At 45.5% G+C, this 24,052-nt stretch overlaps 1 protein-coding gene across 2 annotated transcripts in view; it reads right to left on the bottom strand.

The window, feature by feature from the left end:
- Positions 1-23,306, bottom strand: part of CNPY3 (canopy FGF signaling regulator 3) — a 135,275-nt gene extending 111,969 nt beyond the window's left edge. The window contains exon 1 of one of the 2 annotated variants that reach the window (XM_063958509.1): positions 23,185-23,306. The gene's annotated coding sequence lies outside the window, so the exon portion shown is untranslated. Of the gene's footprint in view, positions 1-22,329; positions 22,633-23,184 lie in introns of those variants that run through there. The other variant, XM_063958510.1, reaches the window with a different exon arrangement.
- Positions 23,307-24,052: the final 746 nt, after the last annotated feature.

Genomic DNA, 24,052 nt, shown 5'->3' with positions numbered 1-24,052 from the left:
GAGGGGGACATCTCTTGAAAGAGACTGCGTACCCGTGAGAGACGACATCTTGCACCCATGAGTCTGAAGTGCTCTTTAACCAGACCTGGGTGAATTGCCGAAGTCGGCCTACCACCCTGGGATCCCCCAGAGGGAGGCCCACCCTGTCATGCAGCAGGCTTGTCTTGTTTGGAAGCAGGCTGACTGGCAGCCCAAGATTATTTTGCTTTGGGCTTAGTGGTTTTGGGAGCACAAGCTTGTCTCGGGTATGCCTGACCTTTTGCTTTCCCTTGACGTTGAAAGGAACGAAAAGTGGTACTCTTTGTCTTCTGTGTAGAAGGATTAGTATTTGGGAGAAACGCAGTCTTAGCAGCCGCTAAGTCAGTCACAATCTTATTCAGATCCTCCCCAAACAAGATGACTCCCTTAAAAGGGAGTACCTCCAAGGTCTTTTTGGAGTCCAGGTCCACCTTTTATGACCTCAACCACAAAATTCGGCAAGCCAGGATGGACGTAGTCAACATCTTGGCAGCCATTACCCCTGCCTCAGAGGACGCCTCCTGAATGTAATGGGAGGCAGTGGCAATATGAGACAGATATTGTCTGGCAGTGTCGGATATATCCTGAGGCAGCTCTTCCTCTGGTGCCTGAACCTATGCTTCAATTCCTTTTGCGGCCCAGGAGGCAGCTATAGTGGGTCTATGTACAGCACCTGTAAGGGAGTAAACAGACTTCAAGCATCCTTCGACACGCTTATCTGTCGGTTCCTTCAGTGAGGTGACAGTGGTGCCAGGCAGAGTAGCTGACACCACAAGACAGGTGACATGGGTATCCACCGGCGGTGGATTTTCCCACTTGTTACACAACTCAGCGGAGAGAGGATAACAAGCTAGCATCTTTTTAGACAGGAAGAATTTATTTTCTGCAGAAGACCAGGCTTCCTGACGTATGTCTACCAAATGGTCAGAATCTGGTAAGACTACTTTTGTTACCTTCTGACGTTTAAATTTATCAGGTTTCTTAGACGCAGTAGTGGGATCTACATCATCATCGATTTGTAGAATCAGCTTAATAGCCTCCAGCAGGTCAGAGACATCAACTTGCGTTTTAGTTTCCTCATCAGAAGCGACTGTATCAGTGTCTGACGGATCAGTATACTCCTCATCCTCATCAGAAGTATCATCTGAGATATTAGTGGATTGTGAGGAGGAGACTTTTGTCTAATCAAAGATTGATTAAATTGTTGTATCTGAGTAGACAGAGTATCTGCTCAGGGCAGATTAACCATAGGGACAAATATGTGGCTGCAATGGCACAGGAGGTCCCGTAGGGGGCGTAAAGTGTGTCACAAGCGTTTTAAGCATATTGGAGAACGCCACCCAAGGTGTCTCCTGATTGGCTACAGGAGCAGCGGGCTGACTAGGAGATGTATGGCACATATTACACAGACCATCATTCAAAGTTTCCCCCCCAGGCAAATCCCTGGCGCATACGCTGCATGATACAGGAGCGTCCACGGATTTCCTGCCCTTTGTGTTAGACATTTTAGTGAATGTAACCTCAGAGCGAATGAGTACAATTCAGCCAGACAGAGTACACAACCTGCGAATAAATCCCCTAGTATGTGACAGCGTACACAGTACACACCACCAGCGGATAAATCCGGTATTAGGTGACTTGAGTACACAGTAGAATACACTTAACGGTAAATACTGTACTATTTATGAGACCCTGACGCACCTAGTCCTAGGGTACAGAATACAGTGATAGATACAGCAGGCAAACACTGAAATTGAAAATCACACAGCAGATACAGGCACACACAGTCACAATGCAGATATTTTAGTCAGGCAATAAAACTACACTGGACTAGAATATATATATTATATATATATATATACATACATACATACATACACCTTGAAAAAGGGGCGTTGCGGCCCCGAAACGTTGGAATGCATTAAAGACACCCGTTTGCACTTTTCACCGTCTACCTGCTGCCGCTTGCAAGGCTGTATATGTATCTGGAATTTACCGGAGCACATTGCATTGTTAAACTGAGTGCCGAGTCATTTGTGGAATATATATATATATATATATATATATATATATATATATATATATATATATATATATATATATATATATATATATATATATATATATATATATATATATATATATATATATATATATATACATATATACACACACACACATATATATATATATATATATATATATATATATATATATATATATATATATATATATATATATATATATATATATATCTATCCCGAGCCCAGTTATATGTATCAGAATACTCGTACAATATATTCTGTCAGAGGTACACTTGTTCTTAACGAACGCTGTCTTAAAATGACATGTAGACTTGAGTGTCTGTAGAATCACAGCGTTGATAAATCAGGCGGATTTACAGAGGAGATCGTGCCCTGCAGTCCCGGAGACCAGTCTACTGTTAGAAGATGGCGCCCAGCGTCTCAGTCAGGGAGTGAGGGAAAGTGTGAGGCAGCTCCAGGGCGGGAACACATTAGTACCATGGGGTATAGACGGGTCCACTAGGAGCCTTGGGCACTTTAAGAAATCAATAGTGTGCACTGGCTCATCCCTCTATGTCCCTCCTACCAGACTCAATCTAGAAACTGTGCCAGAGGAGACTGACATACTTCGAGAGAAGGATTCAGAAAGGATAGTGGTGAGATTTGAACCAGCACACACAAACAAGAAGAAAAACCATGTTAACCCAACATGAACAGGAACAGCAACAGCTGAACCAACAACAATACTTAACCAAGAAACCATGCAGGAAACCGGAAGCACTGGGTGGGCGCCCAGCATCCTCTACGGACTACGAGAAAAGGATTTACCCGTAGGTAATTGACATCCTTTTTTCTCTTTCGTCCTAGAGGATACTGGGGTCCACATTAGTACCATGGGGATGTACCAAAGCTCCCAAACTGGGTGGGAGTGTGCCGAGGTTCGTGCAGAACTGATTGACCAAACTGAAAATCCTCAGAGGCCAAAGTATCGAACTTGTAGAACATAGCAAACGTGTTCGAACCTGACCAAGTGACTGCTCGGCAGAGCTGTAAAGCCGAGACACCCCGGGCCACCGCCCAGGAAGAACCTACAGACATAGTAGAGTGGACCTATACAGATTTTGGTTACGGCAAACCTGCCGTGGAATAAGCATGCTGGATAGTTAACCTGATCCAGCGTGCAATTGTCGGCTTTGAAGCAGGACACCCAATTTTATTGGGATCATAGAGAACAAACAGCAAGTCCGATTTCCTATGACGAGCTGTTCGCTTCACATAGATTTTCAAAGCCCTCACAACATCCATGGACTTTGAAGTAGAAGAGGCGTCGGTAACCACCGGGACCACAATAGGTTGGTTGATATGAAACGCAGACACCACCTTTGGAAGAAACTGCTGACGAGTTCTGAGTTCAGCTCTATCTTTGTGTAAAATCAAAATAGGGGCTCTTGTGAGACAAAGCCCCCAATTCCGAAACACGCCTTGCTGAAGCCAAGGCCAATAGTGTGACAGTCTTCCACATAAGAAACTTTACATCTACCTCCTGTAAAGGCTCAAACCAATCTGATTGTGATCTCAACGTGGTGTTGCAGTTCCTGCAATGTGCCGTGGGAGGCACAAAGGGCGGTTGGATGTACAGAACCCCTTTCAAGAAGGTCTGAACCTCAGGAAGTGAATCCAACTGTTTCTGGAAAAAAATGGAGAAGGCCGAAATCTGGACTTTTATGGATCTGAGGCGTAGGCCCACATCCACAACAGACTGCAGAAAATGCAGAAAAGACCCAGCTGAAAATCCACCGCAGGAAATTTCCTGTTCTCACACCAAGAGATGTATTTTCTCCAAATTCGGTGCTAATGTTTAGACGTTACCCCTTTTCTGGCTTGGATTAAGGTAGTTATAACCCTGTCCGGAATTCCTTTCCGGGCTAGAATTTGATGCTCAACCTCCATGCCGTCAAATGTAGCCACGGTAAGTCTTGATAGTCGAACGGCCTCTGTTGTAGAAGATCCTCCTGAAGAGGTAGAGGCCACGAGTCCTCAAGAAGCATTTCCAGTAGATCTGCGTACCAAGCCCTTCTTGGCCAGTCTGGAGCAATGAGAATTGCTTGAACCCTTTCCCTTTTTATTCTTTTGAGAATTCTTGGGATCAATGAAAGTGGTGGAAAGACATACACCATCTGGTAGACCCACTGAGTCACCAGAGCGTCTAAGGCCACTGCCTGTGGGTCTCTTGACCTAGAGCAATACCGCACCAGCTTCTTGTTGAAACAAGAGCCCATCATGTCGATCTGTGGAGTCCCCCACCGACGAGTCAAGCACCCGAACACTTCCGGGTGAAGGCCCCACTCTCCTGGGTGGAGGTTGTGTCTGCTGAGGAAGTCTGGAATGAAGATTGTGGACAGCGCCAAAGCGGCCTCTCTGCCCAGAGGAGAATCCTTGTCACCTCTGCCATTGCTGCTCTGCTCTTCGTTCCACCCTGTCGGTTTATGTACGTTACCGCCGTCCCATTGTCCGACTGAACCTGGATGGCTGGATCTTGAAGAAGATGAGACGCCTGCAGAAGGGCGTTGTATATGGCCCTTAGTTCCAGAATGTTGATCAGAAGAACGGTTTCCTGACTTGACCATTTTCCTTGGAAGTGTTCCCCTTGGGTTACTGCTCCCCAACCTCTGAGGCTTGCATCCGTGGTTAGCAGAATCCAATTTTGAATCCCAAACCGTGAGGTGCAAAGTCTGTAGCCACCACAGAAGAGAACTCCTGGCTTTTGACGACAGACGTATCCTCTGGTGCATGTGGAGATGCGATCCGGACCATTTGTCCAGCAGATCCAGCTGGAAGGGCCTTGCATGAAACCTTCCGTACTGCAGTGCCTCGTAAGAGGCTACCATCTTTCCCAAGAGGCGAATGCAGATATGCACCAATATCCAGGTCGGCCTTAGGACGTCCCGTACCATCGACTGAATTACCAATGCCTTTTCCAGAGGAAGGAATACCTCTGTACCTCCGTATCCAGAATCATTCCTAGGAATGGAAGCCTCCGTGTTGGTTCCATGTGAGATTTTGGCAGGTTCAGAATCCACCCATGATCCTGGAGTAGTCGTGCGGAGAGTGCAATGCTGTGTAACAACCTCTCCCTGGATGGTGCTTTTATCAGCAGATCGTCCAGGTACGGTATTATGTTCACGCCTTGCTTGCGGAGGAAAAACATAATCTCCGCCATTACTTTGGTAAACACCCTCGGTGCCGTGGAGAGCCCAAAGGGCAGGGACTGGAACTGGTAGTGACAGTCCGGTACCGCAAACCTTAGATAAGCCTGATGAGGTGGCCAAATTGGAATATGAAGGTATGCATCCTTGATATCCAGAGACACCAGGAATCCCCCCTCCTCCAGACCTGAGATAATCGCTCTCAACGACTCCATCTTGAATTTGAACACTCGTAAATACGGGTTCAGTGACTTGAGGTTTAAAATGGGCCTCACCGAACCGTCCTGTTTCGGTACCACAAACAGGTTGGAATAGAAACCCTTGTTTTTCAGTTGAAAAGGAACTGGAACAATGACCTGAGTCTGTACCAGATTTTTAATTGCTGCTTGTAAGGTCATACTTGCTTCCGGTGAAGCTGGTAAGCCAGATTTAAAGAATGTGTAAGGTGGGAGTTCCTGAAATTCCAGTCTGTAGCCCTGGACGATAAGATCTTTTACCCATGGATCCAGGCATGATGTGAAATATCGTAACCGGGCTCCCATGTGCCTGTTGACCAGGCAGTGCAGTCCGACCATCATGCTGAAGCTTTTGCGGAAGCAGAGCCGGAGGTCTGATCCTGTGAGACTGTATTAGCAGGTTTTCTGGGCTTACCTCTATTGCCTTTGAAGGCAGTAGAAGAACCCTTGGACTTACTTTTAAACTTTGCTGTCCGAAAGCACTGCAAGGTCGGCACAGAATAGGATTTCCTAGCCGGGGGTGCCGCGGAAGGAAGGTATGTAGACTTACCCGCCATAGCCTTGGATATCCACGTATCCAGTTCATCTCCAAAAAGGGCTTCACCTGTGAAGGGTAGGCTTTCCAAGCTTTTCCCGGAATCCGCATCCGCAGTCCACTGGCGTAGCCACAAGCCTCTGCGTGCGGACACTGCCATGGCAGTGGTGCATGTGTTGAGCAATCCAATATCATTTATGGCCTCCACCATAAAGTTAGCAGAATCCTGTATATGCTGTAGGAGTAAACTAATCTCCCCCTGGATAAGGAATCTAACTTGTCAATTAGATTACCAGACCATTTTGCAATGGCCCTAGTGATCGATGCACAAGCTATAGTTGGTCTTTGGGCCACCCCCGCAGCCGTGTACAGAGACTTGAGAGTGGTCTCAATCTTGCGGTATGCAGCATCCTTCAATGAAGCTGCCCCAGGAACAGGTAAAACTATCTTACGAGAGAGCCTGGAAACCGATGTGTCAACTATTGGTGGGTTTTCCCATTTTTTCCGATCATCCTGAGGAAACGGGAAGGATGTGAGTAACAGTTTTGGAATCTGAGACTTCCTGTCAGGATTAACCCAAGTTGCTTCAAAGAGGGAATTTAATTCCTTAGAAGCAGGAAAAGCAGGATTTCTTTTTCACATTAAAAAAGGATTCCTCCTCGTCCTCTGACACCTTGTCAGGTATGTGCAAGACATCTCTTATAACTTCAATCAGGGCCTGTATTCTCTGTGTTAAAGCTGCAACCTCCACCTACCAAGTCCACCTCCCCCTCCTCTGAGTCTGATGCATCATCATCGGTATCAGCCTCCATGATTTGGGCCAGAGTACGCTTCTGTGGACAAATAGCAGGGGTCTGAGACGCCGGGATGACCACTGAATCCCTATTCATGAGGTCATCTACAGACTGCCTTAAATATTGTGTCTCCTTTTCATTTTGGGACAATTTGTTAGAAATATTTGAAATCATCCCTTTTAATGAATTTAACCATACAGGTTCAGATCTACTAGCCTGAGAATGTGTACTATCCTGAGTACACTGTAGAGATCCCCCAGATTGAGCAAAGCACTGATACATACTCCTTTGACATGATAAATGTTAAAGAACACACACACACACACACACACACACACACACACACACACACAGTGAGGAATAGGTTAAGAGCACAGTTAACCCACACAGAGCCCTTCTAGGGAGGCACAGAGTATATTGGAGCCAGCCACACAGCGCCCCTATAGCTAAAGTATAAACTTAGCTGGGTTGCAAACCCTTAATAGGGCTTAGAACACCAAATTATTGCTCCCCCCCACCCTTTGCTATGACCCCCTGGTACCGGTGAGGTGCTTTGGAGTCCGTGTGGAGGACCTCTGCTTTCCTGTCATACTGCCTGTGTAAGCTGCAGATGGGAAAATGGTGCTGGTTAGCTACTGGATACACTCATAGTGAAGGCCCTGCCCCCCGGAATGGTGCGCGGTCTTCCTGGTTTTTATACTGGCTGAGGTGCAGAATCAGGACTACAGTGGGTTAAATTCCCTGTAATAGATGCCAGTTTGTGGGTAATAGCAGTGGCTCCAGCCACCCCTCACAGCGGTCACACAGTGCATCTGAAGACTGGAAGGCAGCATGCATGCAGCGCTGCGCTCCTACCCTTATGCAGCCATTACAGCCAGCGACCCGCTAACCGGGACGCCGACCACCTACTCACCACTCTTCAGTCTTCTGGCTGTTTGGGGTGGCGGCATGCTGTGGGTCTGTACGCTCGCCGTGGTGGGGCTTGCAAATAGGACCCTCAGGAGCTCAGTGTCCTGACAGCGGGGAACGGGACCATTAACCCTAGGGAGGTTGGGCTGTACCCCCCCTAAGTCCCATGAAGAAAATAATAAAAGAGAAAATAAATGCAGAAAACTCTGGAGCTTCCCAAGCGTGACCGGCTCCTCCGGGCACATTTCTAAACAGAGTCTGGTAGGAGGGGCATAGAGGGAGGGGCCAGTGCACACTATTGATTTCTTAATGTGCCCAGGGCTGCTAGTGGACCCATCTATACCCCATGGTACTAATGTGGACCCCAGTATCCTCTAGGACGTAAGAGAAAAATGGATAATGTATTATCCAACCTGTTCTTCCCTGCCCTGGTGGATATAGTGGGGTCCCTGTACGACCACAGTGTCCACGCCAGCATCGCGGTCCGTCTCCTAAGACCGCAACCGGAATGCGATTTAATGGTGGGTCCCGCCTGGGGGATCCTCTTACCTCTTCCCTGAGAAGCAGCAACGTGATCCAGGAGAGCATCTGCGGTGGTGTGCCTAGGAACCGGAGCGTCTCTGTCGCAAGTACCCGGGTACAGAGCCAGCGGGAGTATGTGACGCTGCTGGGGAGGTGAAGGAGCCGCAGCACAGCATGTAAGACTGACATATGAAATGTTGCAGCATTTGAAGTCTTCCAAGTAGTTTTTTCAGGGCTGCCTGTGCAGCTTCCCCTGTTAAGTGTCCTGCTTATGCAAAACTGAGCGGGGTTATATAGAGGAGGCCCCGCAATGCATCCTGGGACAGTCTAAAGCTTTAGCCTGTTGGTGCCTCTGGATCAAGATCCATCTCTACACCCCGATGTATTCCCTGTGGAACAGTGTACCCCGCTGCAAAAACAAAGCATATTAGAATTCACCTAATGCAATTAGTTATTTTTTTACATGCAAGCAGATCCTAGAGATGGCTGCAGATTAAACATGCACACGAGTTAAGGTCCTCTGACACTCATTAATTCTGATATAAATGGACATTGTGATGTCATCAGCAGCCATATGCGTGTGTGTACTGTATGCTACATGCAGAGCTCACAGGCAAGAGATTGGATATCTGGCTACTTTGAAATCTCAAGGACATTAGTGGTGGCTGAAACAGGACGGTACTGGAAGCAAATCTGTTCTACAACTGGCCATACACTGAATGATTATCATTCAGATCCAGCCGAAGCATGATAGCTCCGCACAATTATCATTTAGCATATGGACATGAACAATTACCAATCAAAAACTGAAAACTGCAGAAAAACATGATCAAACGTTTTGGATCGCCCCAACTGTCTGCCGATTCCATGCAGTGAACTGTATATTGTGCCCATACAGTAGGTCATTCAGTGCATAGAGGCATGGCTATTATCGGACCGTCGCTCAGCCGATCTGCTGTTTGGTCATACTGATAATGTTACAGACAAAGGCTGCCTAAAACAGGTAACAAACTCAAATACTAAACAGTTCCTTTGAGAAAGTAAATAACGAGAAGAAATAAATGAAATAAAAGCAAATGATCAAATATTTACAGTACCATAATAGTGATACACATGCACATTATTATTTATTTACAGAGCACCAAAATACGGTGCAGTGCAATATAGCGTATGGTGATTAGGATAATTGGACCGTGTGTGTAAGTCCCTGTTTGTGCTAGAGAAATTTGATGGTAAGCGCCAATAGATTTAGGGGTATATTCCTGAAGCAGTGAAAAGAGTGGAGAAGTGAGCCTGTGGAGAAGTTGCCTATGGTAACCAATCAGCTGCTCTGTACAACTGTATAGTATGCAAATTATAAATGTTACTTCAATGCTGATTGGTTGCATGGCCAAATTCTCCCCTTATTCACACCAGTCCATTCTCCATTGGGTTTACAATCAAATTTCTCTAGTACAAATCCAGGCATATGGGGCTCACACACAGTGCTATTTGTGCTAGGTGCGATTTGAGCCTATACAATGTGTGCTATGTAATTTGGAGTGTACACACGGTGTTATCTGAACTACATCCGATTTTGAATACACTACAATGTAATATATGCGATGTAGTACAAAAATACCTGCCTGCACATACTATTTTGCCTTGAGATATGGACTAGACAGGAGCGTGCATCGCAAGGGACAATACACATGGTGCAATTTGAACTAGACGCGATGATATTTGAACTAAAAAGATAAAATAGCATGCGAGAATCGCACTGTGTGGCCACCATTACACACACGGACCAATTAACATCCTCTATGTTTTTTTTCGACTGGCATAAAGGAGGCAGTGGAGACTCAATTCCACCATATGTGAACTAATTACCTTAGGTGATAAGCAGCCCATACCTCCCATCTGTGTAGGGTCAGATCTAGACATTTCTTTTAGGGGGGGGGGGGGGGCGGTTTACGGTTTAATGTTTGACCCCTCCCCTCTCCAATCCCGACTCCTCCCCACTTCAGTCTTGATTGCTCCATCACTCAAATAAATACGTTCTAAGTTTATTTGCTTTATTTTAGGCAAAACACTAAATAGTTATAAATAACAATAAAAGCAACAAACAATGAAATAGAACATTCAACAACATGAGAAATAAACAAAAGTAACTTTTTACAAAACAAAATCCGTTCTTCAATTTCCAGTGTTTGCAAAGCAATCAATCACTCTGCCCAGGTCTACTGCAATTTCCCTATGAGTATGTAGAAGAGCTAAACCAGTTAACCTCTCCTGACCCATTTGGCTTCTCAACCACATTTTTAAACGTGGTAAAGAAGAGAAGCTCCTTTCAGCTGATGCAACGCTGATGGGAAAAGTTCAAAGAATTTTCAGAAGGGAGTTCACTAATGAAAAAAATTCTTCATCACAGGCCTACAGAGCTTCTTCCAGGTAAACTTCCAGGTTTCGTACTTATTAGATCTCGGTAAGTATTGCAAAATGCCCTTTTAATTTCAGTGACTCAGTGTTTAAATGCAAGATGTTTCTTGACAGCAAGCAAGTCAGCTCACAAGGTCAGAATCAGAATCAGCTTTATTGGCCCGGTACACTTGCGTAAACTAGGAATTTGTATTTGGTTTGCAGTGCAGCAGCCAGTGGGGGAACACGTAGACAAGAGGGGGGGGGGGGGGGGGAGATATATGCAGTATACAGATAAAGTAAAAGTACACGGTGTTCGTTCCAATCAGAAGATTGGAGTAGAGCGACTGGACAGTCAGCCCGGCGATATGTCATGAGTTCAGCAGGTGGACGGCTTGAGGAAAGAAGCTTTTGAGGTTTCTATTGGTTCTGGTGGGAATAGCCCTGTATCTTTTCCCGGACGGCATCAGGTTGAGCTCGTCATAGCCTGGGTGAGGCCGATCACAGACCGTTTTTTGGCTCTGGACCGGTACAGGTCATGGACAGGTGGAAGGTCAACTCCGATGATCTTCTCAGCAGACCTTACCACTCTTTGGAGCCTGCGTTTGTCTCTCTCGCTGGCGGAGCTATACCAGATAATCGAGGAACACAGACAATGAGGAAGATGACAATGTTTCAGCAGAAAACCTGGTTTGTAAATCACCCATTACGGGATCCAGCAAAGGAATATAGATTGCCCTCCTATAGTAATCTTCTGGTGTTGAAAATTGAATATTTGCTCTATGCATTTGATTTTTCTTGGTTATTCATTGTAGTTCTATTGAAACATCTACGTTTGACAAAACTGGAGATGGTTTTGAAAATATATTTGAAAATTCTTCACTGCAATTTATACGCTGTTTATTCAAAGCTGACAGAAGATCAGTGACAAGGGTAGCAGCGCCAGTCAACTCTACAATTTTCTTCTGGAACAGCCTACTAAGTGGTAGACACATTGTAAATATTATGAGCTGGTAGCGCAATGCCACTACAAACTCAACATTTTGTATGGCACTTAACAAGGTCTGGGCTTTATCAGATGATGCTTGTTCTGTCCATTGAGATATATATTCAAGTGCCTGAACAATTTTTTCTAATCGGGCAAGAAACTGGATCAAGCACTCGCTTCTTTCCACCTAGCGTGTTTCGCACATACCCTTCAATTGTGCATTCACAACATTCATAAGAACATGGTTCCGCTTAGCTGAAGCATTAAAGAAACACACAACTTCCTTGATGATGCAGATACAGTTGCGTACGCCCTGAACCTTTGAAGTCTTAGACATTGACAAGTTTAGTGTGCGATTAAAGAAAGGGCATCTAATGGAATTAGCCTCCTTTCGTATCTCTGCAACAGCACCTAACTGCTCTGAGATCATCAGGGAACAACCATCGGTACCAATCCCAACAAAAGGAGTCATTCCGACCTGATCGCACGCTAGCTATTTATTGCAGTGCTGCAATCAGGTCAAAAATCAGCAAAACTGCGCATGCGTATGCACCGCAATGCGCAGGCGTGTCGTACGGGTACAAAGTGGATTGTGCTGGGCAATGGATTTAATGAAGAATCCATTCACACAGCCGATCACAAGAAGATTGACAGGAAGAAGGCGTTTATGGGTGTCAACTGACCGTTTTCAGGGAGTGGTTGGAAAAACACAGGCATGTCCAAGCGTTTGGAGGGCGGGTGTCTGACGTCAATTCCAGGACCGGACAGGCTGAAGTGATCACAGCAGCTGAGTAAGTTCAGACCTACTCAGAAACTGCACAAAACATTTTTGTACCGCTCGGCTGCACAAGCATTCGCACACTTGCAAAGCGAAAATACACTCCTCCATAGGCGGCGACTATCTGATCGCAGCGCTGCAAAAAATAGCTAGCGAGCAATCAACTCGGAATGACCCCCATAGTTCAGTAAATCTAAATTTTACTTTTTAATCTGCCTGATCACTAGCTGCCCCAACACTTTGCAACTCAGTTTAGGCTCAAAAGATGGTGACGAGTCCTTGAAACAAGTCTCTTGAACATTTTGAAACGCAATGAAATCTTCATATTTTTGGTTCGTGTATACATAACTCAAGCAGAGACTCAACTGAGAACTATGAGAAATATCTGTAGTTTCGTCAAATATCACACAGTAATATTTTGCCTCGTTCACACGCTCCACAATGTGACTCCTAATTTCTTACGCACAACAATCAGCTAGTTTTGTGTAGTTTTATTGATATACGTTGCATTTGAATGTGAGTTCTCAAGGTGATTGCCAGAGCAGTATCCCCACTGTCAACTTTAAACTGCAGCAACTCTCTAAAATTTCCTTCATTTAATCAGCGGTTCTATGTCCGTTTCTTTAAACAGCTCTCCATCATCCATATTCCCTCGCAGAGGAATAGTTTGTCTGCCAAGGAACATAACAGTTTCAACTATAGGCTTTAATCTTTGTCTGTTCTCTTGGACCTGCTGTAGTCGCTGTAAACTAATCCTGTTCATAATATTCCTCTCTGGTGCATAAATGGCCTTCAAAAATTATTTTGCTGCTTGCACAGAATCCCTGTGGTATTGTTGCTTTTCATGAGTGCATAGGTATCCATCTTTCCTAGCAGCTTTGCATAAAACAGTCAGGGGCTTTTTTACAAGCTTCTGAAGAGGTTATTAGGTTATTGTAGGAGCCCCCCATTGCTGCCGTAACAAATAGGGCACAATATTTGCAGAAGACTCCTTTTTTAGCATCGGAGTACACCAACCACGGAAAACTGTCCAGATGACACTGCTTTAGAAACCTTTTTTTCCTCCTTCCCTTTCTTATTATGCGTTGAAAATGGTAGCTTGTATCCAAGTGAAGGCTTCCATGGTCTTTGCAGTAGCTCACATTTCAAATTGTCATTGAGAGTAAAAATTGAGTCAATGTAGTTTCCAATATAATTATTTAGCATACTGCCACAATCTTGGATCGTATTCACACAATCTTCAGCATATTCATCTTTTCTCTATGTATTTTTGCATGAAAACTGGAGGTGTTTGCACATCACAATAGGATAGGTGCGGGGGGGGGGGGGGGGGGGAATCAGTGAAAATATATATTTTTCTAAATCACTAAAACCCCACTGTTTTTGCCAGCTGAATATTTTTGGGGCTATTTGGACACCCCCCTTTTCCCCATGTGTATAAGGTTCATATAAAACAAATGCATTTGTGTTTAGACTTGTGTCCCATCCCAAAGATCTCTCATTATGGTATGCAAGTATTCAGAAAATAGGATTTTAAGACCTACCGGTAAAACCTTTTCTCTTAGTCCGTAGAGGATGCTGGGGACACCATTAGAACCATGGGGTATAGATGGGATCTGCAGTAGACATGGGCACTTTAAGACTTTGAAAGGGGTGTGAACTGGCTCCTCCCTCTATGCTCCTCCTCCAGACTCCAGTTATAGGAACTGTGTCTAGGGAGACGGACATTTCGAGGAAAGGATTTATTGTTAAACTAAGGCGAGATTCATACCAGCTCACACCTCAAGCATGCCGCAGAACATGGCATTCAACAGAACACAGGCCAACGGCATGAACAATTGCAGCAACAGGCTGACAATAAACGTAACACAACATATGTGTAACCATAATTATTAACTGTAGATACAGTACGCACCGGGACGGGCGCCCAGCATCCTCTACAGACTAAGAGAAAAGGATTTACCGGTAGGTATTAAAATCCTATTTTCTCATAAGTCCTAGAGGATGCTGGGGACACCATAGAACCATGGGGTTATTCCAAAGCTCTAGAACGGGCGAGAGAGTGCGGACGACTCTGCAGCACCGATTGACCAAACTTAAGGTCTTCATCGGCCAAGGTGTCAAACTTGTAAAACTTTGCAAAAGTGTTTGACCCCGACCGAGTAGCTGCTCGGCAAAGTTGCAATGCCGAGACCCCCCGGGCAGACGCCCAGGATGAGCCCACTTTCCTAGTGGAATGGGCCTTCACTGATTCCGGTAATGGCAATCAGGCGTGGAATGGGCCTGCTGATTCGTGTTACAGATCCAGCGCGCAATGGTCTGCTTAGAAGCAGGACACCCAACCTTGTTGGGAGCATACAGGACAAACAGAGGTTCTGTTTTCCTAATCTGAGCCATTCTGGCGACATAAATCTTCAAAGTTCTGACCACATCCAGAGATTTTTACTCAACGAAGGCGTCAGTCGCCACAGGTACCACGATAGGTTGGTTTATGTGGAAAGAGGAAACCACCTTCGGTAAAAATTGCTGACGTGTCCTCAATTCAGCTCTATCTTCATGGAAGATCAAATAAGGGCTCTTGTGAGACAAGGCCACCCAACTAAGACACCCGCCTTGCAGATGCCAAGGCCAACAGGATGACCACTTTCCAAGTGAGGAATTTCAACTCCACCTTCCATAAAGGTTCAAACCAATGTGATTGTAGGAACTGCAACACCGCATTAAGATCCCATGGTGCCACTGGAGGCACAAATGGAGGAGGTTGGATGTGCAACAAGACTTTCACGAAAGTCTGAACTTCTGGAATGGAGGCTAATTGTTTCTGAAAGAAAATCGATAAGGCTGAAATCTGAACCTTGATTGAGCCCAATTTTAGGCCCGCATCCACACCTACTTGTAGAAATGGAGAAACCATCCTAGGTGAAACTCTTCCGTAGGAGCCTTCTTGGATTCACACCAAGACACATATTTTCTCCAAATACGGTGGTAATGTATAGACATTACCTCTTTTCTAGCCTGAATAAGTGTGAGAATAACTTCACTGGGAATATCCTTACAGGCTAGGATTTTGCGTTCAACTGCCACGCCGTCAAACGTAGCCTCGGTAGGTCCTGATACACGCACGGCCCCCTTTGTAACAGGTCCTCGCGCAGAGGAAGAGGCCAGGGATCTCCTATGAGTAATTCCTGAAGATCTAGGTACCAAGCCCTCCTTGGCCAGTCTGGAACAATGAGGATTGCTCTGATCTTTGTTCTTCTTATGATCTTTAGAACTTTTGGAATGAGAGGAAGTGGAGGGAATACATACACCGAGTGAAACACTCACGGTGTCACGAGAACATCCACTGCAAGCACTTGAGGGTCCCTTGACCTGGAACAATATCTCTGAAGCTTCTTGTTGAGACGAGAAGCCATCATGTCTACTTGAGGATTTCCCCAACGACCTGTCACCTCTGCGAAGACTTCTTGGTGGAGGCCCCACTCTCCTGGATGGAGATCGTGTCTGCTGAGGAAGTCTGCTTCCTAGTTGTCCACTCCTGGAATGAAGATTGCTGACAGAGCGCTTGTATACTTTTCCGCCCAGCGGAAAATCCTTGTGGCTTCAGCCATCGCCGCTCTGCTTTTCGTTCCGCCCTGACTGTTTATGTACGCTACCGCTGTTACATTGTCCGACTGGATCAGTACAGGCAGATCTCGAAGAAGATGTCCCGCTTGTAGTAAGCCATTGTAAATGGCCCTTAGCTCCAGAACATTTATGTGGAGACAAGTTTCCTGACTTGACCATCTTCCTTGGAAGTTTTCTCCCATTGTGACTGCCCCCAGCCTCGGAAGCTTGCATCCGTGGTCATTAGGATCCAGTCCTGTATCTCGAACCTGCGCCCCTCTAGGAGGTGAGAGCTGTGCAACCACCATAGGAGTGATACTCTGGTTTTGGAAGACAGGATTATCCTCTGGTGCATGTGTAGATGGGACCCGGAACACTTGTCCAACAGGTCCCACTGGAACACTCTGGCATGGAACCTGCCAAACTGAATGGCCTCGTAGGCCGCGACCATCTTTCCCAGCAACCAAATGCATTGATGGATTGACACTCTTGCTGGTTTCAGAATTTGTTTGACCAGACTCTGAAGTTCCAGAGCTTTTTCCACAGGAAGAAAGAATCTCTGTAGTTCTGTGTCCAATATCATTCCCAAAAATTACAACCGCGTCGTCGGAATAAACTGTGATTTTGGCAAGTTTAGGAGCCAACCATGTTGTTCAAGAATTGTCATGGAGACTGCAACGTTTTGGACCAACTGGTCCCTGGATCTCGCCTTTATCAGGAGATCATCCTGAGCCGTGGATAGACAAAACGGCAACGTTCGAAATTGGTAATGACAATCCTGAATTGCAAATCTCAGGTAAGCCTGATGCGGAGGATAAATGGGAACATGTAAGTTGGCATCTTTTATGTCCACCGACACCATAAAATCTCCATCCTCCAGACTGGAGATCACTGCTCGGAGAGACTCCATCTTGAATTTGAATCTCTTTAGGTAGAAATTCAGGGATTTCAGGTTTAGGATTGGTCCGACCAAGCCATCCAGCTTCGGGACCACAAACAGTCTCGAATAAAAACCTTCTCCCTGTTGTGACTGGGGAACCTTGATGATATCTTGATTTTGACACAATTTTTGTATTGCGTCGCAAACTACCTCCCTGTTGGGAAGAGAAGCTGGTAAGGCAGATTTGAAAAAATGGCGAGGGGGGACGTCTTGAAACTCCAGCTTGTACCCTTGGGATACTATTTGTAAAATCCAAGGGTCTAGGTTCGAACGAACCCAAAACTGACTGAATAGTTTTAGACGGGCCCCCACCGGTGCGGACTCCCGCATAGGAGCCCCAACGTCATGCGGTGGAATTGGTAGAAGCCTGGGAGGACTTCTGCTCTTGGGAGCCTAACAAGGCTGGAGATCGTTTACCTCTTCCCCTTCCTCTAGTAGCAAGGAAGGACGAACCCCGGCCCTTTCTGAATTTATTGGGCCGAAAGGACTGCATCTGATAATGGTGCGTTTTCTTTTGTTGTGAAGGAACATAAGGTAAAAAGGATGACTTACCCGCGGTAGCCGTAGACACCAAATCATCAAGGCCGTCTCCAAATAAGGCCTTACCTTTATATGGTAGAGATTCCATACTTTTCTTGGAGTCAGCATCAGCATTCCATTGGTGAATCCACAATGCACGCCTAGCTGAGACAGCCATGGCATTGGCCTTTGATCCCAAAAGACCAATATCTCTCGCAGCTTCCTTAAGGTATGCTGCAGCGTCCTTGATATAGCCCTGCGTCAAGAGGATGCTATCCCTATCTAGGGTATCTATATCAGATGACAAGTTATCTGCCCACTTTTAGATAGCACTACTTACCCACGTAGATGCATTGACAGGTCAGAGTAGTGTACCCGTGGTCACAAAAATGGACTTCAACGTAGTTTCTTGTTTACGATCCGCAGAATCCTTAAGGGCCGCTGTGTCAGGTGACGGGAGAGCCACCTTCTTAGACAAACGAGACAAGGCCTTGTCCACAGTGGGGGGTGACTCCCACTTTTCCCTATCCGTCGAGGGAAACGGATAAGCTGCCATAATTCTTTTGGGAATCTGAAACTTTCTGTCAGGACCTTCCCAAGCTTTTTCAAATAGCGTGTTCAGTTCATGAGAGGGAGGAAACGTTATCTCAGGTTTCCTTTCTTTATACATACAGACCCTTTTATCAGGGATAGCTTGGTCCTCAGTGATATGTAACACATCTTTAACCGCCATAATCATGTACTGAATGCACTTTGCCAATTTTGGGTCTAACCTGGAATCGCTATAGTCGACACTGGAATCAGTGTCCGTGTCGGTATCAGTGTCTGCCAATTGGGCCAACGTACGTTTTTGTGACCCTGATGGGACCTGACTTTGGAATAACATATCTTCCACAGATTTCTTCCATGCCTGGGTCTGCGACTCAGACTTGTCTAACCTCTTACTAATAAGAGCCACATTAGCATTCAAGGCATTCAACACATTTACCCAATCAGGTGTCGGCGGGGCCAACAGGGTCACCCCCGCAGCCGTCTGCGTCCCTAATACAGCCTCCTCCTGGGAAGAGCCTTCAGCCTCAGACATGTCAACACTTGTGCACCAAACACCCACAGACACACTGGGCATATAGGGGACAGACCCACAGTAAAGTCTGTCAGAGAGACACAGAGGGGATTTGCCAGCTCACAACCCTGAGCTGAAAAAAAAAAAAAAAAACCGGGTCTGAAATTGCCAAGACAATGCCTCAGACCTATAGCGCTTTTATTTTAATATATCACGAATTATATGCCTTCCCCCCTCCGTTTTGCACCCCTGGTACTTGTCAGTCTGTATGGAGGACCAGCGTCTCTGCAGCTTGTGGAGAGGAAATGGCGCCGTGAGCTGTGAGGAAGAAGCTCCGCCCCAGTAATGTCGCGCTTCTATCCCGCTTTTTTCAATATTTATACTGGCGGGGGTTGGGACAGTGCCGTGGCACTAATGTCCCCTCTTGCCAGTGTGCTTATAAGGATCGTTTTCAGCTGCCCAGGGCGCCCACCCCCCGCGCCCTGCAGTGCTGTGTGAGTGGGAGCTTGGCGCGCAGCGTCTGCCCACTGCGCGGTACCTCTGCAAATGCCGTCACTGAAGAGAAGTCTTCTTTTCTCGGTTACTCACCTGTCTTCTGACTTCTGGCTCTAAAAGGGGGTGACAGCAGGCTGTGGGAGCGAGCATCTGAGCGTACCCAGCGATCAAACCCTCAGGAGCTAATGGTGTCCTGTAGCCAGAAGCAGAGCCCTTGAACTTACTGGAAGTGGGTCATACTTCTCTCCCCTAAGTTCCACGAAGCAGGGAGATTGTTGCCAGCAGCCTGAAAATAAAAAAACCTAACAAAAATTATTTACAGAGAAACTCAGTAGAGCTCCCCTTAGTGCGTCCAGTCTCACTGGGCACAATTCTAAAACTGGAGTCTGGAGGAGGGGCATAGAGGGAGGAGCCAGTTCACACCCCTTTAAAAGTCTTAAAGTGCCCATGTCTCCTGCGGATCCCGTCTATACCCCATGGTTCTAATTGTGTCCCCAGCATCCTCTAGGACGTATGAGAAATACATAAAAATCCGATATCCAAAATACTACTGGTCCCAAGCATTTGGGATATAGGAGACTCAGAAACATGAGAGAGTCCTATCGCACAGGTATAATTGCAGAATATTTAATTGCAGAATGATTCAATATTTTAATATTTAATAATATTAAAAATGACATATCAAGTCCTGTCAGTGAAATATAAAAATTATAGAGAGATGCGTGTAAAAGTACAGAAAGAAAGTGTGTATAAAAATACTATACCAAAAAACTTGTGTTTATTTGTCCTCTATTTGGTTTGTTTCTCATAACACCGTATTGCATTCTATGAGGTATCAACTTGGAATTATCCTCACAATTATATATTAACCGGGTTCATTATGTGATCCTGATGATCAGGAGACCGACGCCAGAATCCCAGTGGCGACAGCAGCGTGTCCCCTCACGGGCTCGCTGCACTCGCCATGTTCCAGGCCTGGTGGTGACCTTTTATATTATACACTATTATATTCCCCCTTAGGGGGGGAAGGGGGGGTGGGGGTGGAATTAGGGGCCACACCTGGGATTCCGTCCGCTGGCATTTCCTTGGCTGTCGGGATTCCGGCGTCTGTATCCTGATTGCCGGAATCCCAACTGCCGGAAAAGTGACTGCTTCCCAATTAACCACCTACTGGACTACCTGCTGTAGTCTCACAAATAAGTAGTCGTTACCACTGTCTTCAAGCTCCTGTATAATATTGGTCCTATAATGTGTATCACTATATCAGTGGGAGAGATTCCTTGATTAGAAATGACACCCAATAGCTGGTAGGGATATATTGCCAGCCAAGCAGGCAAAGGATTTGTTAGTGAGTGTTAGTTATAATAATCACTTCTACAACACATCAAATCAAAGTTCCCCAATATGACGTCTATCCAAAGCCCTCCTTATGGTCATCATAATTTATGACACGTCACGTACAGTTGTGATACCTACAGTATAAAAAGTTGTAATCCCCTAATATTAGGCTATAGCAAAAATATATGGTATCCGGTCTCTAGGTCGACAGTAACTAGGTCGACAATGTCTAGGATGACCACTATTGGGCGACAGTAACTAGGTCGACAGGGATTCTAGGTTGACAGGTCAAGAGGTCGACATGAGTTTGTTTTTTTATCTTTTTTTTGAACTTTTTCATACTTAACGATCGGACTACGATTGGGAATAGTAACCTATGCTGAGCGCAGCGGTAGCTGATCAAGGCACCTTACCCAAAGCATGGCGAGCGAAGCAAGCCATGCAAGAGGACACGGTGCACTGATTGGGGTACACAGTCACGGTACGGAGAAAACACCACCAAATAAAACTAATGTCGACCTTTTGACCTGTCGACCTAGACCATGTCGACCTAAAGATCCTGTCAACCTAGAAACTCTGTTGACCTAGTTACTGTCGACCAATAGTGGTCGACCTTCCATACCACACCCAAAAAATATATTAAATTAAAACAAATGTCTGGAGTAATTATTCTCATCTATTTCTCATCTTTTGGGCCCTACACACATGCCGATTAGTTTGAAAGATATGAATGATCTCGTTCAGAAATGAACGAGAACTCGTTCATATCTTTCAGTGTGGAGGCTCCAGTGATGAACGATGCGCGGCCCCGCGCTCGTTCATCGCTGGTCCCCCGTCGGCTGTGCATGCAGGCCAATATGGACGATCTCGTCCATATTTGCCTGCACTTCAATGGAGCCGCGTGACGGGGGGAGTGAAGAAACTTCACTCCCGCCGCTGGGTCGCCCGTCGGCCCATTAATATGAGGTGCTGAAATAGAGTCTGTCAATCAAGGTTTATGATACGTTGACACTGTTATGAAATAATATAAACCTTGATGATTGACTCTATATAAGCATCTTAAATTAAGATGATAAATAGTAACAATGTGATAATACCTATAATTACTTAGAATAATTGTATCAATCAGAGATCTTTGGGATACTACCAACATTTAATGGTAACAAGTGGCATACTATTACCCCTTTCACATCTCCAATGCCGGATCCCACCCGGGAATTGGAAATGGGTCTTTCCCGGGTGACCCTAGAGACCGGCAATTTGCCAGGTCGGGTTGCCATGGGGGGGTGGGATGGGAAATACGTGTCATCTGTGTGGGGTTTATATGTTTTTTTGTTTTTGTCATGTGAAATTTTAAAATTATTAAACAGTACTTCACTATATTTGCTTATCCCATCCATTTTGGGTACATTTGAATGAGCCTAATAAAAAGTATACTGTGAGATATGACATCTGCTTTATCCGAAGTGGCCTATTTATGAACAACCTACATATGCAGTAGCGCTGGATCTCTCCCACTGATATATAAACAGTTTGATGTATATTATAGGACCAATACTATACAAGAACTTGAAGACAGTTGTAACTAATACTCATTTGTAAGACTACAGCGGGTCCACCTTGTAGGTGGTTAATTATACAGTGAGGACAATTCCAAAGGTGATAGCTCATAGAATGTGTACGGTGTTATTTCTGAGAAACTAACCAAATAGAGGACAAATTAGCAGATACAGGGTTTTTTTGTATAATATGTTTATACACACTTTCTGTACTTTTACACGCATCTCTCTATAGTTTTAGTATTTCACTGATAGGACGTGATACGTCATTTTTAATATTATGAAATACAAGGTGTGTTTAAAAACCTATAGGTGCACCTATTACAGATACCCTTTATTGTATTGTACATATGGGAGACTCAACCTGTAATATCCTGCCTAGGGAATTTAGCAATAAGATCTCACCGGTTGTCTGGCCCCTCTGAAACAGGCTGTTCCCTGTGGCTGACTGGCAGGATGGTTCCTCTGGTTGGCTCTTAGGATGGTCCCTCTTCAACACGCTGGCCCCTCTGGCTGGTCTCTGGGTGCAGGAATGCAGTGTGCTCTCACTGTACACAGAACAGGTTCCACCCTCCCAGCACTATACTGTTTCTATTAGCCCACAGGCCTGTCATGTAACTGTAGCCATGCCCCCAACACACAGCCTCTTCCTGGACCTCCTATTATCAGCCCTGTTTACATGCCCGGGAGAAGAAAGTAGTCTCAATCAGCAAACTATGTTGATTAACTGCCGTGCAGGCCAAAGGGGTGAGTGGGGAGGAAGGGCACCTGCTGTGAGATGCTGCATCTGGGAGATTGGTGCCACTGACAATAGCTGACAGCCAGCTGAGCCAGGAAGGGAGGAGGGAGCAGGACTTCACAGACAGTTTGCTAGGGAGGGCGACCGCCCCCACCTAACCCCTTTCTATCTGTGCCTGTTTGAATCTGTGCCCCTGATAAGTCCCAAATTCCCTTCTGCCTGTTTTGTGGCTGCTGCATAGGTCTGTATAGATAAAATCCCCTAACAGCGTGACTATGAATGTATAGTAGCTGCATATTGTTTTTTCCTACAAGGAAAGGAGCCCCATGCTCTGGAACCTCTCTATGACTACGATGATGAGGGTATAATGTACTGACTACATGCCTATACCTCATATAGCTACACAGGAAGACTGTGAATAATACAATGCAATACAAATGAGTGTGACATAACAAGATCGGAGACATAATAACATCATAGTAACATTATAATCAATCTAGATGACACGTTCATTAACTCACCCTGCTGCCTTCCCTTTCCTGCTTCTCTCTCCTCCGCTAACTTCTGCTTTTGGTATCACGTGGCACTGCATCCAATCACAATGATTACGTACAGGTCCAGTTTTCGTTTACTAGAGCTGTAAGCTGAAATTAAAAAACATACGTCGAATGTGTCTCCGGCTCTACCTCTCCCAGAAATAGCACGGCGGCCATTATATTGTAGTCTGAGATACAGATGAGCACTTGATTCTAGCATCTACCCTGGTGGCATAGTTGCCAATTCAGCTTATAACAAGCAAAATTGGGCTTGTTTTTTTTTTTCAAGTTGCTTTATTTTTTTGATGGTTGCTTGTTGCTTGTTTTTGGGCTTATCATTTTTTTGCTGCTTGTTTTTGGGCTTTTTTTTATTTTATTTTTTTAAAGGTACCAGTGCCACTGGCACCGACCATCAGAGGTAGTCATTCATACAGTCATTCAAGATTCAACACAGATACCCACAAAGACATAGGTGACAAGCTGTGGATGAATAGATTAATTGGGGGGTCTTAAATTGTGTCAAATGGCTGTAAAGTGACAGTGAAAAAATTATAGTAAGCAAGTGCTTTTCTGCAAGCTAAGAAGATTATTCAGAGTTTGTCGCTGATTTTGCTATTTTAGCAAAATCTGCAACCACCAAAATCGCACGCTGGGGGCCGCCCAGAATAGGGCAAGGCCACCCATCATGTGTGGTGCTGCCCTGCAATGCAATCGCAATTCAAATAGCGACTGACCCCTGCCTATGCAGCATAGCTGCTTAAGCAGGGGCACCGCCACCATGTTTCCAATCACAGAAACGCAGGCGACAGCCATGACACGCCTGTGTTTACTGTACCCCCCCCCCCCCCAATGT

Source organism: Pseudophryne corroboree, chromosome 3 (assembly GCF_028390025.1).
Source record: "Pseudophryne corroboree isolate aPseCor3 chromosome 3, aPseCor3.hap2, whole genome shotgun sequence".
NCBI lineage: Eukaryota > Metazoa > Chordata > Amphibia > Anura > Myobatrachidae > Pseudophryne > Pseudophryne corroboree.
This window is presented reverse-complemented; position numbering and strand designations above follow the sequence as displayed.